Raw genomic sequence first — 16,144 nt, 5'->3', positions numbered from 1 at the left:
AAAGGAAAAGTAACAGGGATCTTAAAACAAAGGAAGAGTCGTTGTCCATCAGTGCCATGTCTACTAGGCTAAAGGACAGTTTTCAGGCCCAGAGCCTGTGCAAGACAAAGAATATGAATTTAAAAACTCTGATCCAATATGATTGTTAACCACCTAACATTTGATCAACATTTCATGGCATCTTCACTTAATTTTCAAGTTGAGTCACATGTGTACCTGACTAGTTTATACTTTCCTTCCTACACCATTACTACTAAAGCAGAAACAATGGGAGGTAGAAAAATGAATTAGAAAATGTCTTCTCTCTACTGTTTTTGCTACCGTATGTTCTACAGTGTGGTGAAGAGACTGGAGACAGATACACTTGCTCCAGGGTATAAAAAGGAAGGGATGAAGAGCCAGGTCATTTCCTCTGCTCCTTTTTTTCCCAGAGAGGGAGCTCTCCAAGTGACACAGGATAGGTGAGCTCTGAAACTGGGGCTCACCGTGGGAGGGTCCTTGGCTTTGCTCAGGAAAGAATTCAAGAGTGAGCCAGGAGTGGAAGAAAGCAGGTTTACTGAAGTGGCAGTGTATAGACAGTAGCAGTGTATGGGCTGTTGGCTATCAGTATTTATGGTTATTTCTTTATTACATGCTAAATATGGGGTAGATTATTCATGAATTTTCCAGAAAAGGGGTAGAGAGTTCCCAGAACTGAGGGTTTCTCCCCCTGTTAGACTATATAAGGTAACTTCTGGATATAGCCATGTCATTTATAAACTGTCATGGCACTGGTGAAAAAGTTCCTTTTAGCATATTAATGCTTTATAATTAGTATGTAATGAGCAGTGAGGACAAGCAGAGGTCGCTTTCATCGCCATCTTAATTCTGGCTGGTTTCAGCTGGCTTCTTTACTGCATTCTGTTTTATCAGCAGTGTCTTTGGGACTTATGTCTTGAGAAACAAGTCCTGCCAACTTCCTATCTCACAAGTGCAGAGCCATTTACCAGAAAGAATGGCTTAGAATTGAGCAGTGGAGAGATCTGGCAATTCTTTGGGCTTTATATCTACTAAAACTCAGAAGAAAGCACAAATGTAGGTCTAAAAAATGTTTTTGATGCGTACTCAGCAATTTTCTTCAAATTGCATTTGCTTTTAATGTGGCAGTGTCATCCTCAAAGTCCCAGGATGAGCTACTTGTCCCGCACTAAACAGAGTCTTATTCAGAGAAAGCTGCCTCCTGGCAAGGACCTCATCAACAAGGAAAGCCTCCCATGAATTGAAAATGCCAAGGTTACTTCTTTAATGTGCTTCACCAATAAACAAATAAAATTATGATACTGTTTTGTAATATCACATTGACCAAGGAAAATTCTTTACCTCTTACTATTCCCGTGAAAACTAGATTTCCAAGACTCATTTTACTTATAAAATAATTATAATAATAATAACCGTCGTATTAGCACTAGCAGTTTTGACAGGAATAGTATCAATAGTACTATATATCAAAAACCTCCGTTTTGTACTTGATTAATTGTAGCAATTATTCCTCCCATTTATTGTTGAAAACACTGAATAGTAACAAAATCAAGGGACTTGCCAGAGATTACCCAGCTAGGAAGTGGTAAAGCAAAGTTTGAGGCTAACTCTGAAGACCTCACTTTTCCTGCTACAGCATTTCCTTATGCCAGTGGTTTTCAAACATTAGCATGCATCAGAATCACCCACAGGACTTGCTAAAACACAGATGCTGGGCCCTACCCCAGAGTTTCTTTCTGAGTGGATCTGGAGTGGGACCCAAGAATTTGCATTTTTAACAAGTACCCAGGTAATGCTGATGCTTCTGGCCCAGAGATTGCACTTTGAAAACTACCACTCTATTTATATATATATATTTTTACCATCCTTCTGTTCTCTGAAGGCTGCCTGCCCTTGTATTCAGAAGACCGAAGTGCTAATTGTACCTGGCATTGTTTTCTCCAATGTCATCTGAAGACATACATAAAATATGGGTTCATACTAAAGATGGAAACGTGTTGGGTTAATGAGGCATTACCAAAAATTAATGTCCTTAATGTTTAGCAAGCTCACAGGCTGTGAAAGGCAATTGGACGCAGGAGTCCCAGTTATGGTGCTCTTTCAAAGAAGTCCTTAGGTGAATATATTCTTATTTCAAAGGTAATGTTATTGAATATTCTTATGATAGCAAATCTGTATACTTTGTGGAAGTAACCAAGAGTCACCTGAAGTCTAATGAAGTAAGTAAACAACAATAGAACAAAAATAAAACATATGGTTTTTTAGACTTTTTATAAAAGGACATTTTCTTGTGTGCCCTTTATACCAATCCTGAATAAGATTTCAAAGGCAGAGGTCCAAACTTTCATAGAGTAATGGCAGGTGTCCATTGTAACTGCTTTGTGTATGTGGAAAGGATTTGGATCAAACAACTGTCACATTCCTTCAAACTCTGAAATACAATTCAATAGTAGTCTGTATCATAAAGTAATCTCATTTCTCATCACTTTATATTGTCCATTGCAGGGTCCACAAATTCCATGGGAAACCAACTGTATGAAATATTTTTCAGTGAACCTTTATTGAAGCAACACATACATATGAAAATGTAAACAAATTCTAAGTATATGGCACAACGCATTTTCAGGACAAACACCTCCATGAACTCACCACCAGGTTAATGAAGCCTTACCAGCACCCCAGAAGTCCTCACCCTCTTGCCCACCCCAGTCACAACTCCTCTTGAGGTAACCACTCTTCTGACTTTTACCATGACCGATTAATTTTGCTTATTTTTGAACTTTAAATGCCCTTGTGTCTGACCTATATCACTCAATATTATGCTTATGAAATTCATCCATATTATTGATATAGTGGTAGTGGTTCATTCTCATAGTGACATAATATGCCATTGTATAAATATACTACAATTAAAACAATCATTCGTGTTGTTAAAGGACACTTGAATTGCTTCCAATTGGGTGGTATTACAAATGACATTTCTATGAACATTCTGGGGCTTGTCTTTTGGTGCCACCCCACATGTATCCCACCTAAAAGTGGAATTACTGGACGACAGGACATGCCCATGTTCAGTGTCAGTAGATACTGCCAGTTCTCCAAAGCAGTGTGTCAAGGCACTCTCCCTTCAACTGTGTACAAGACACCATGCACATCCTTGCCAGCAAATGACATTGTCTGCATGTCTAAGTTTACCCATTCTAGTAGCCTTGTGGTTGTATCTAGAGGTTTCCACTTGCATTGCCCTGTTGACTCTGTACCCTTTTTTATGTTTAGTGGCTGTCTGAATAGTCTCTGTTGTAAGGGACCTGTTTAAAGGTTTTGGGTTTTTTTGTTTTACTGGTTTGCATGCCTTTTTCTTATTTACTTTAAGAATTTTAGAATATATTTTGCATATGAATTATGCGTCAGTTACATGTTTTGAAATTCTCTTTCTCATGCTTGCTTTTTCACTCTCTTAATGCTGACTTTTAATAATTAGAACTTCTTAAATTTTAATGTAGCCCAATGTATTCTTTCTCTTCACATTCAGTGATCTATATATCCTTTTAAGACATCTTTACCCATCCTAACGTCAGGAAGATAACTCCCAGTTTACTTCAAGGAGCTTTAATGTTGTGCGTTTCACATTTCAATGAACAAGCTATTTAGAATTAATATTTGCCTTTGGTGTGAGATAGGGGTCAATATTTGATTTTTTCCACTATGGATATCCAGATGACTCTGAATAATTTATTGAAAAGACCAGCTTTTTCTCTGTTGCGTTGTGATGTCACTTTTGTGAACACATGTGTGTCTCTTTTTGGTCTCCATTCTTTCAATTCATCTACTCAACTATCTTTTCACAAACATCACACTGTCTTAATTACTGTTGCCTTACAGTAAGTCTTGACATCTGCAAGTAAAAGTTGTCTAGCTTTTTCTTTCTTCATTATTGTCATTTGCTACCCCTCCTATTTCCAGGTATTTAAGTATCAGCTTCTCAGATTTGACAAAAAATTAACCTGGTGAGATTTTAATTATGACTGCAATAAGTCTATAGATATTTGAAGTGGGGGAAGAACTGACATCTTAACCAATTAAATCTTCCAAATTATGAACATGCTGTGTTTCTCTATTTATTTAGATCTTCTTCAATGATTCTCAATAATATTTTATGGTTTTCTGTATAGAAACTAAGTTTCCCTTCACATCTTTTGGTCAATTTACCCATAAGAATTTGTGTTTTTAATGCTATTGTGGTAATGCTTAATGTTCATTTTCTAGATAACTGATTTTCATATATTGATCTTATATCTGGTAACATTAATACATTTATTTATTAATTCTAATAATTTATCCATAGACTATTTTGTATTTTCTATATACACAATCATGTTACTTGCATATTTAGATAATTTTCTTTCTATTCAGTCTCCCTCTATTTTTCCTCTTTGATTTATTGTACTTGGTAGGCCTTCTTATACAACCCTGAATAGAATTGGTGATAGCACCAAGATGGCCAGATAGGAAGAGCTCCAGTCTGCAGCTTCCAGCGTGATCGATACAGAAGAGGGGTGATGTCTGCATTTCCAACTGAGGTACCCAGTTCATCTCATTGGAACTGGTTGGACAGTGGGTGCAGCCCATGGAGGGTGAGCTAAAGCAGGGCGGGGCGTCACCTCACCCAAAAACACAAAAGGTCGAGGGATTTCCCTTTCCTAGCCAAGGGAAGCCGTGACAGACTACTTGGAAAAACAGGACACTCCCCACCCAAATACTGTGCTTTTCCCAAGGTCTTAGCAACTGGCAGACAAGGTGATTCTCTCCTGTGCCGGGCTCCATGGGTCCCATGCCCACAGAGCCTTGCTCACTGCTAGTGCAGCAGTCTGAGATCCATCTGCAAGACTGCAGCCTGGCTGGGGGAGAGGCATTGGCCACTGCTGAGGCTTAAGTAGGTAAACAAAGCCGCCGGGAAGCTCAAACTGGGCAGAGCCCACCGCATTTCAACAAGGCCTACTGACTCTAGACTCCACCTTTGTGGGCAGGGCATAGCTTAACAAAAGGCAGCAGACAACTTCTGCAGACTTAAACGTCCCTGTCTGATAGCTCGGAAGAGAGCAGGGGTTCTCCCAGCACGGTGTTTGGACAGACTGCCTTCTCAAGTGGGTCCCTGAACCCTGTATAGCTTAACTGGGAGAAACCTCCCAGTAGGGGCTGACAGACACCTCATACAGGTGGCTGCCCCTCTGGGATGAAGCTTCCAAAAGAAGGATCAGGCAGTGATATTTGTTCTTCTGCATTATTTGCTGTGCTGCAACCTCTGCTGATGATACCCAGGTGAACAGGGTCTGGAGTGGAACTCCAGCAAACTCCAACAGACCTGCAGCTGAGGGACCTGACTGTAGAAGGAAAACTAACAAACAGAAAGGAAGAGCATCAAAAAGGTCATCTACACCAAAACCCCATCTGTAGGTCACCAACATCAAAGACCAAAGGAGATAAAACCACAAAGATGGGGAAAAACCGGAGCAGAAAAGCTGAAAATTCTAAAAATCAGACCACCTCTTCTACTCCAAAGCATGACAACTCCTCACCAGCAATGGAACAAAGCTGGATGGAGAATGACTTTGACAAGTTGATAGAAGTAGGCTTCAGAACGTCAGTAATAACAGACTTCTCCAAGCTAAAGAAGGATGTTTGAGCCCATCACAAGGAAGCTAAAAGCCTTGAAAAAAGTTAGATGAATGGCTAACCACAATAAACAGTGTAGAGCCTTAAGTGACCTGATGGAGCTGAAAACCATGGCACGAGAACTTCGTGACGCATGCACAAGCTTCAATAACTGATTTGATCAAGTGAAAGAAAGGGTATCAGTGACTGAAGATCAAATTAATGAAATAAAGCAAGAAGACAAGATTAGAGAAAAAAGAGGAAAAAGATACAAAGAAAGCATCCAAGAAATATGGGACTATGTGAAAAGACCAAATATACGTTTGATTGGTGTACCTGAAAGTGATGGGGAGAATGGAACCAAGTTGGAAAACACTCTTCAGGATGTTATCCAGGAGAACTTCCCCAACCTAGCGAGGCAGGCCAACATTCAAATTCAGGAAATACAGAGAACACCACAAACATACTTTTCGAGAAGAGCAACTCCAAGACACATAATCGTCAGATTCACCAAGGTTGAAATGAAGGAAAAAGTGTTAAGGGCAGCTAGAGAGAAACGTCGAGTTACCCATAAAGGGAAGCCCATCAGACTAACAGCGGATCTCTCGGCAGAAGCCCTACAAACCAGAAGAGAGTGGGACCAATATTCAACATTCTTAAAGAAAAGAATTTTCAACCCAGAATTTCATGGCCAGCCAAACTAAGCTTCATAAGTGAAGACAAAATAAAATCCTTTACAGACAAGCAAATGCTGAGAGATTTTGTCACCACCAGGCCTGCCTTACAAGAGCTCCTGAAGGAAGCGCTAAACATGGAAAGGAACAACCGGTACCTGTCACTGCAAAAACATGCCAAATCATAAAGGCCATCGATGTTATGAAAAAACTGCATCAATTAACAGGCAAAATAACCAGCAAACATCATAATGACAGGATCTGATTCACACATAACAATATTAACCTTAAATGTAAATTAAAAAACACAGTCTGGCAAATTGGATAAAGAGTCAAGATCCATCAGTGTGCTGTATTCAGGAGACCCATCTCAAGTGCAAAGATGCACATAGGCTCAAAATTAAGGGATGGAGGAAGATCTACCAAGAAAATGGAAAGCAAAAAAAAAAGCAGGGGTTGCAATCCTAGTATCTGATAAAACAGACTTTAAACCAACAAAGATCAAAAGTGACAAAGAAGGCCATTACATAATGGTAAAGGGATCAATTCAACAAGAAGAGCTAACTATCCTAAATATATATGCACCCAATACAGGAGCACCCAGATTCATAAAGCAAGTCCTTAGAGACCTACACAGAGACTTAGACTCCCACACAATAATGATGGGAGATTTTAACACCCCACTGTCAACATTAGACAGATCAATGACACAGAAGTCTAACAAGGATATCCAGGAATTGAACTCAGCTCTGCACCAAGTGGACCTAATAGACATCTACAGAACTCTCCTCCCCAAATCAACGAACATACGTTCTTCTCAGCACCACATCACACTTATTCCAAAACTGACCACATAATTGGAAGTAAAGCACTTCTCAGCAAATGTAAAAGAACAGAAATCACAACAAACTGTCTCTCAGACCACAGTGCAATCAAATTAGAACTCAGGATTAAGAGACTCACTCAAAACCACACAACTACATGGAAACTGAACAACTTGCTCCTGAATGACTACTGGGTACATAATGAAATGAAGGCAGAAATAAAGATGTTCTTTGAAACCAATGAGAACAAAGACACAATGTACCAGAATCTCTGGGACACATTTAAAGTAGTGTGTAGAGGGAAATTTATAGCACTAAGTGCCCACAAGAGAAAGCAGGAAAGAGCTGAAATTGACACCCTAACATCATAATTAAAAGAACTAGAGAAGCAAAAGCAAACACATTCAAAAACTAGCAGAAAACTAGAAATAACTAAGATCAGAGCAGAACTGAAAGAGATAGAGACAAAAAAAAAAACCCTTCAAAAAAAAAATCAATGAATCCAGGAGCCAGTTTTTTGAAAAGATCAACAAAATTGACAGACTGCTAGCAAGACTAATAAAATAGAAAAGAGAGAAGAATCAAATAGACTCAATAAAAAATGATAAAGGGGATATCACCACCAATCCGACAGAAATACAAACTACCATCAGAGAATACTATAAACACCTCTATGCAAATAAACTAGAAATGGAAACATCTAGAAGAAATGATAAATTCCTGGACACATACACCCTCCCAAGAATAAACGAGGAAGAAGTTGAATCTCTGAATAGACTAATAACAGGCTCTGAAATTGAGGCAATAATTAATAGCCTACCAACCAAAAAAAAGTCCAGGACCAGATGGATTCAGAGCCGAATTCTACCAGAGGTACAAGGAGGAGCTGGTACCTTTCCTTCTGAAACTATTCCTATGAATAGAAAAAGCAGGAATCCTCCCTAACTCATTTTATGAGGCCAACATCATCCTGAACCAAAGCCTGGCAGAGACACACACAAAAAAAACAGAATTTTAGACCAATATCCCTGATGAAAATCGATGCAAAAATCTTCAATACAATATTGGCAAACCGAATCCAGCAGCACATCAAAAAGTTTATCCACCACGATTGAGTCGGCTTCATCCCTGAGATGCAAGGCTGGTTCAACATATGCAAATCAATAAACGTAATCCATCACATAAACAGGACCAATGACAAAAACCTCATTATTATCTCAATAGATGCAGAAAATGCCTTTGACAAAATTCAACAGCACTTCATGCTAAAAACTCTCAATAAACTAGGTATTCATGGAACATACCTCAAAATAATAAGAGCTATAACAGCCAATATCATACTGAATGGGCAAAAACTGGAAGCATTCCCTTTGAAAACCAGCACAAGACAGGGATGCCCTCTCTCATGACTCCTATTCAACATAGTGTTGGAATTTCTGGCCAGGGCCATCAGGCAAGAGAAAGAAATAAAGGGTATTCAAAATTAGGAAGTGAGGAAGTCAAATTGTCCCTGTTTGCAGATGACATGATTGTATATTTAGAAAACCCCATTGTCTCAACCCAAAATCTCCTTAAGCTCATAAGCAACTTCAGCAAAGTCTCAGAATACAAAATCAATGTGCAAAAATCGCAAGCATTCCTATACACCATGAACAGACAAACAGAGAGCCAAATCGTGAGTGAACTCCCATTCACAATTGCTAGAAAGAGAATAAAATACCTAGGAATTCAACTTACAAGGGATGCAGAACCTCTTCAAGGAGAACTACAAACCACTGCTCAAGGAAATAAAAGAGGACACAGACAAATGGAAGAACATTCCTTGCTCATGGATAGGAAGAATCAATATTGTGAACATGGCCATACTGCCCAAAGTAATTTTTCAATTCAAAGTAATTGAATTTATAGATTCAATGCCATCCCCATCAAGCTGCCAATGACTTTCTTCACAGAATTGGAAAAAATTACTTTAAAGTTAATATGGAACCAAAAAAGAGCACACATTGCCAAGTCAATCCTAAGAAAAAAGAACAAAGCTGGAGGCATCACGCTACCTGACTTCAAACTATGCTGCAAGGCTACAGTAACCAAAGCAGCATGGTACTGGTACCAAAACAGACATATAGACCAATGGAACAAAACAGGGGCCTCAGAAATAACACCACACATCTACAACCATCTGATCATTGACAAACCTGACAAAAACATGAAATGGGGAAAGGATTCCCTATTTAATAAATGATGCTGGGAAAACTGGCTAGCCATATGTAGAAAGCTGAAACTAGATCCTTTCCTCATATCTTATACAAAAATTAATTCAAGATGGATTAAAGACTTAAATATTAGACCTAAAACCATAAAAACCCTAGAAGAAAACCTAGGCAATACCATTCAGGCCATAGGCATGGGCAAGGACTTCATGTCTAAAACACCAAAAGCAATGGCAACAAAAGCCAAAATAGACAAATAGGATCTAATTAAACTAAAGAGCTTCTTCAGGGCAAAAAAACAAAAAAAACAAAACAAAAAACCAAAAAAAAAAAACCACCATCAGCATGAACAGGCAACCTACAGAACGGGAGAAAATTTTTGCAATCTACCCATCTGACAAAGGGCTAATATCCAGAATCTACAAAGAACTCAAACAAATTTTCAAGAAAAAAACAACCCCATCAAAAAGTGGGCAAAGGATATGAACAGACACTTCTCAAAAGAAGACATCTATGCAGCCAGCAGACATATGAAAAAGTGCTCATCATCACTGGTCATCAGAGAAATGCAAATCAAAACCACAATGAGATACCATCTCACACCAGTTAGAATGGCAATTATTAAAAAGTCAGGAAACAACAGGTGCTGGAGAGGATGTGGAGAAATAGGAACACTCTTACACTGTTGGTGGGAGTGTAAATTGGTTCAACCATTGTGGAAGACAGTGTGGCAATTCCTCAAGGATCTAGAACTAGAATTAACATTTGACCCAGCCATCCCATTAGTGGGTATATACCCAAAGGATTCTAAGTCATGCTACTATAAAGACACATGCACATGTATGTATGTTTATTGTGGCACTATTCACAATAGCAAAGACTTGGAACTAACTGAAATGTCCATCAATGATAGACTGGGTTAAGAAAATGTGGCACATATCCACCATGGAATATTATGCAGCCATAAAGAAGGACAAGTTCATGTCTTTTGCAGGGACATGGATGAAGCTGGAAACCATCATTCTCAGCACACTATCACAAGGACAGAAAACCAAACACTGAAGGTTCTCACTCATAGGTGGGAATTGAACAATGAGATTACTTGGACACAGGGCAGGGAACATCACACACCAGGGCATGTGGGGGGCAGTGGGGAGCTGGGGGAAGGGCAGCATTAGGGGAAATACCTAATGTAAATGATGAGTTGATGGGTGCAGCAAACCAACATGGCACATGTATACCTATGTATCAAACCTGCACGTTATGCACATGTACCCTAGAACTTAAAGTATAATAAATTAAAAAAAAAAAAAAAAAAAAGAAATGGTGATAGCCGGCATCCTTATCTCATGCCACAGTTCAGAAACAAAGCTGTATGCTTTTCACGATGATGTTTGACATTTATTGCAGGTTGTTGGGCTTTCTTAATCAAATCAAAGAAATTTTCCTTTGTTCCTAGTTTGCTAAGAGGTTTTTAATATGTGTTGAATTTATCAAATGTTTTTTCTGTATTCCTTAAAATGACTGTATGACTATATTTCTCCTTTATTTGGTTGCCGTGGTTAATTGTATTGATTGCTTTTCAAATGTTAAACCAACCTTACATTCCTCAGATAAACCCAAAGTAGTTGAAATTTATTGCCTTTTTATTTATAGATGGATTAGAATTGCTACTATTTTGCTTTGGATTTTTGTATCTAAATTTATGACAAAGTTGATCAGGTTTTATCATGTTTTGGTGTCAAAGTAATGTTAGTCTTACCAAAAAGTTGGGAAATGTCCTCTGAAGAGATGTGTAAGTTTCAAGTTACTTCTTCCTTAAATATTTGGTAAAACCTGCCAGTGAAACCTTTGAGGGTTGATTTCTTTGTTAGTCAATTTTTAACTCAGGAAACTAATTTAATTGGCATAGGGTCATTCTGATCTTTTGGTAAGATGTGAGATTCTAGGAATTTGATGATTTCATTTAAATTTTTTAATTGATTGGCACAAAGTTGCTTATAGTATCTTTTTATTCTTGTAACATGTGGAATTTCTAGTGATGTCTTCTTTTTAGTCCTTATATTTGTTATTTGTGTCTATTCTCTTTTTTCTTTGACTGGAAGTTACCAATTGCATTTGTTCAATGCTTCAACTTTTGTCTTCCTTCAGAACTTTTTTCATAAACTAGTATTTTCTAAACTGTAAATTCTGTAATCACACAAAAAGTGCAGAGCAAGAGAAACCTCAAACAACAAGGACTAAACATCAAAGACTATAGGAACACCATGAAGTACGTTACAGACAAGATTCTGAAACGTAAGTTATTAGCTGGTTTCTTTACATTTTTATTTCAGTAACTTTATTATAAAATTATTGTTATTTATATATTTTAAAGTACCAAATTCACATCTATTCTCACATAAAATTTAGCTTTCCACTCATATTAATGCCAAATATCTCATAGCCAAATTTTAGTGATGTTTAATGTCAATTTGTGCAGAAAAATAAGACACAATTCAAGAGTCAGATGCAGATGGTTCTACTAAACATTTGTTTTCTATTTTCGTAATTTCTGACTTTATCTGTATAATTTACTTCCTTCTACTTCCTTCAGATTTCATTTGTTGTCATTTATCTAACTTCCTAGGCCGGATACTTAGATCACTTATTTTATGACATTTTTCTTTTTATTAGTTTATGAGCCCATAAATTTTCCTTCTAACAAGCTTTAGCTTCACACCACAAGTACTTATATGTCACATTTTATTATCATTAAGTTCAGAATATTTTCTTATTTTCATTTAATTTATTCTTTCAGCCACGGATTGTATAGAACTATAGTTTTTTTATTTCAAAAACGTTGTGGATGTCCTATTTGTTTTGGTTTTTCTTGTTTTGTGATTTATTTATTTCTAGCTTAATTCCATGGTGTATAGTAAGCATACTTTGAATTGTCTTAATCTTTTAAAACTGTTAAATCTTGCTTTATATCTCAGCATATAGCCAATTTTGATTAAATATGCTTGACTTAATAGTTAAAGCGTGTTTCCTATAAGAAATATATGATTGGGCTTCATGTTTTTCTTTTTAATCTAGCATGAATTTTAGTTTAAATATTTAGTCCATTCATTTTGAATGCAATTATTTATATATTTGAGTTTCTGCCTAAAATTTTAAATATTCATTTTCTTTTCATCTCACCTATTTTATATACATATATTGGGTGTTTTGTTTTTTGTTTTTGAGGCAGAGTCTCACTCTCTTGCCCAGACTGGAGTGCAGTGGTGCAATCTTGGCTCACTGTAACTTCTGTGTCTTGGGTTCAAGCAATTCTCCCACCTCAGCCTCCTGAGTGACTGGGACTACAGGTGCCTGTCACCACATACTGCTAATTTTTGTATTTTTGATAGAAACAGGGTTTCACCATGTTGGTCAGACTGGTCTCAAACTCCTAACCTCAGGTGATCCATCCACCTCAGCCTCACAAAGTGCTGGGATTACAGGTTTGAACCACCACAACTGGCCTGTATTTGTTTTATTTATATTTCTTGCCTTCTTTTGGATTGAGCAAGTATTTTTATTCCACTTTTTCTCCTCTGTTAGTTTCTTAATTTTTCTTTTTTACTATCATTTTAGTTATTATCCCAAAAATTACAACATCACTCTTTACTACAGTCTAATATGAATGAAAAGTTTTACTACATAATCAGCCAAAGCTAAAGCCTTAAAGCAGTTTAAATTTATTATGCTGACTTCTGTATTTTGGCATAGTTGCTCTACATTTTTCCACATACATTGCAAACATTCAAAGACATTGTTATTATTGTTGTTTTTCATCTATATTCACCTAGATTTATTCATATTCTCACTTACTCTTTTGCTGTTAATTTTTTCCTGCATTTCTTTGCTTTCATTTGGGGTTACAGTCTTTCCTTAGTGTTTCTTTGTCTCGACATGTCTTTATTTTACTTCACCCTAGAAGAATATTTTTACTGGAGAGAAAGTTCTAGTTGGCACTTACTCACTTTTTGCACTTTAAGATGTAATATTGTTTCCCAACATTTCTCTTGAGAACGTTTTCATCAGTCTTCCTTCTTCTCTTTTGAAGATAGTTTATCCTTTTTTGCCCCTTGGCTACTTTTAAGATTTTTCCTTTGTCTTTAGTTTTCAACAGTTTTACTATGATGTGCCGAGTTGCAGTTTTCTTTGTGTTTTCTCTGGATGGGGTCTGTAGTGCTTCTGAATTCATAGCTTGATGTTTACATTTTCAGTAATTTTGGCAAGTTGTTAATCAGTATTTCAAGACTGTTTCTGCTCCATTCTGTCTCTCTCTCTCTCTCTTTCTCTTTTTCTCTCTTTCTCTCTCCTGACATTCCAGATGCACATGTATTAGACTTTTCAACATGTAGCTTATGTCTGCTTCAGTCTATATATTCTGTACTATCATCTCTTCCAGTTCCCTTATCCTCTCAACTGTGTCCATCTGATACTGAGTTCCTTATTATAGCTATGGCACTTTTCAGTTCTTAAAATTTGATATTGTCTTTTTTTTGATATATAGATTCCAATTATCTGGTGAAATTTTCCATCTCATAATCTGTTTTCTCAGATTTACCAATGGCAATTCTTAAGAGAAAAATGTATGACTGATAAATTTAATAGCTTGGGTTCCCATAAGTCTTTGTCTATTGTCTGTTTTTCTCTTTGTTTTGTTTCTTAATATGAGTGGTAATTTCCTATTGACTGCCAAAAATCATATTTGGAATATTGTAAAGTCACAATGTTACCTCCCTCCATAGTGAATTTACAATATCCTTTGGCAGAGGGTGAACACATCATTGTTACATTCTTTGAAGATTTAGTGTACTTAATCCTTAGGGTATCAAGAATTGAAAGCCTAGGGTGTTTACTAGTATCCACATTTTTGGCTTGGCAGGTGTTGGACTCAAGTTTTTATCTCCTTAGCACCATAAAACTGCCACATACACACACATACACACACACACACCCCTCCACTTCACTCTGATTTTTAGCTGCTTTCTGTTTAGCTTCACAGCCTCTGGCCCTGCCTGGTTTCTAAATCAGAAAATGCCTCAAGGGGAAGACTAGTGCCAAATGTGAACTTACTTCTCTGCACTTGCCTTCTCTCTGGGACCTTGGCCCTTCAAGACCTGGTTGCTTTATCAGGCCCAAACTCCACTTTGTTACCCCAGCTCTGAGAAATCACCTATACTTCTGCTTAGCTCCTCAGCCTCTTTCTTCATTTCACAAATTCAAAAAAAACCTCCAGGGGAAGAGCAGCATGCAGAATATTCCTCTCGCTGCAGTAAACTTCTCTTCTGTCTTAGATCTTGGTCTCTCGAGTCCTGGCTGCCTTGCAACCTCTAATCCATGCAAATAACAGTTTTTGCTTTTTTTCTTCTTTTTTTTTTCTTCTGGCTTTCTAGTTGTTGTCAAGGGAACTTTTGCTCTTTTATAAATGACACCATCAAATCCAGAAGCAGATGTCCTCAGTTCCATGGACTATTTGTTATGTAACAGCTTCCGTCCTTCCCATGTCAACTCCAACTCTCCCGTAGATAGCTGTAGCACAGGATAATGCTCTATATATCTCTTCTGAAACCATTGTTACCCCAAACTTATTATGAAATAACTCCTACAAAATACATACAACAAATGTTAAGACTACATTTTGCATGAAGAAACTCAGTTTTCCCAAGAAATACCTATGGAAGTGTGTCTTCAGGAGCTACAGTACTGTTTGAATCAAGGGCACGTGCAGTCCTAGTCAATAACTGAACATGGAAGAAATACCAGATCCTGGACATTTCTACTCAACCTGGGATTCTTCTACCAGTAGAAGAATACTCTACCAGTGCAGAGTACTGGGAGTCTTTGTACCAGTACTCTGCACTGAATTGGCCTGGACTTTTGAAATGGTACCACCAACTGAGGCTCTTCCTATGCAAACTTCCTTCCTTCTTTCTCTCTTTTCATAGGTGCCAAACCTACATTGCAATATGAAGACTCTCTCTGCCTACTCCTGCTCCCTCTCCCTTTATCCTTAGCAAGCATTACTCAGCCAGGCGCAGTGGCTCATGCCTGTAATCCCAGCACTTTGGGAGGCCCAGGCAGGTGGATCACAAGGTCAGGAGATCGAGACCATCCTGGCTAACATGGTGAAACCCCATCTCTACTAAAAATACAGAAACTTACTCGGGCATGGTGGTAGGCGCCTGTAATCCCAGCTACTTTGGAGGCTGAGGCAGGAGAATGGCATGAACCCAGGAGGCGGAGTTTGCAGTGAGCCGAGATCGCACCATTGTACTCCAGTCTGGGGGACAGAGTGAGACTCTGTCTCAAAAAAAAAAAAAAAAAGTGTTACTCCAAATATGCTTTTGTACTTCTAACTCCATTTTACTGTCTGCTTCCCAGAGGACTTGAACTGATACACTACACACTCACAAAAACCTCACTCTTCTAGATATATCTCCTTAACTTACTCATGAAGACTGAAGAAGTAGAAAATCTTCATTGGGCTTTCCTGCCAGTTTCTACTGTGTGTAGTAAGCTGAGATTTATCTCATTTCCCTGGGAACTCAATATTGGGCACTACTCAAATGTTGGCATATCTTCTCTATATAGTTTTTGCGGCTTTTTGTTGTTATTGCTGTTTTTTTGGGGGGAATATATTTATTAGTGCATCCTTCCCTTTGTTCTTTAATTTATTTAATTTTTAATTTTAATTTTATTATTTTTTAAGGACAGGGTCTCTTTCTGTAAC

The sequence above is a fragment of the Macaca nemestrina genome, chromosome 5, assembly GCF_043159975.1.
Source record: "Macaca nemestrina isolate mMacNem1 chromosome 5, mMacNem.hap1, whole genome shotgun sequence".
Taxonomy (NCBI): Eukaryota; Metazoa; Chordata; class Mammalia; order Primates; family Cercopithecidae; genus Macaca; species Macaca nemestrina.
This window is presented reverse-complemented; position numbering follows the sequence as displayed.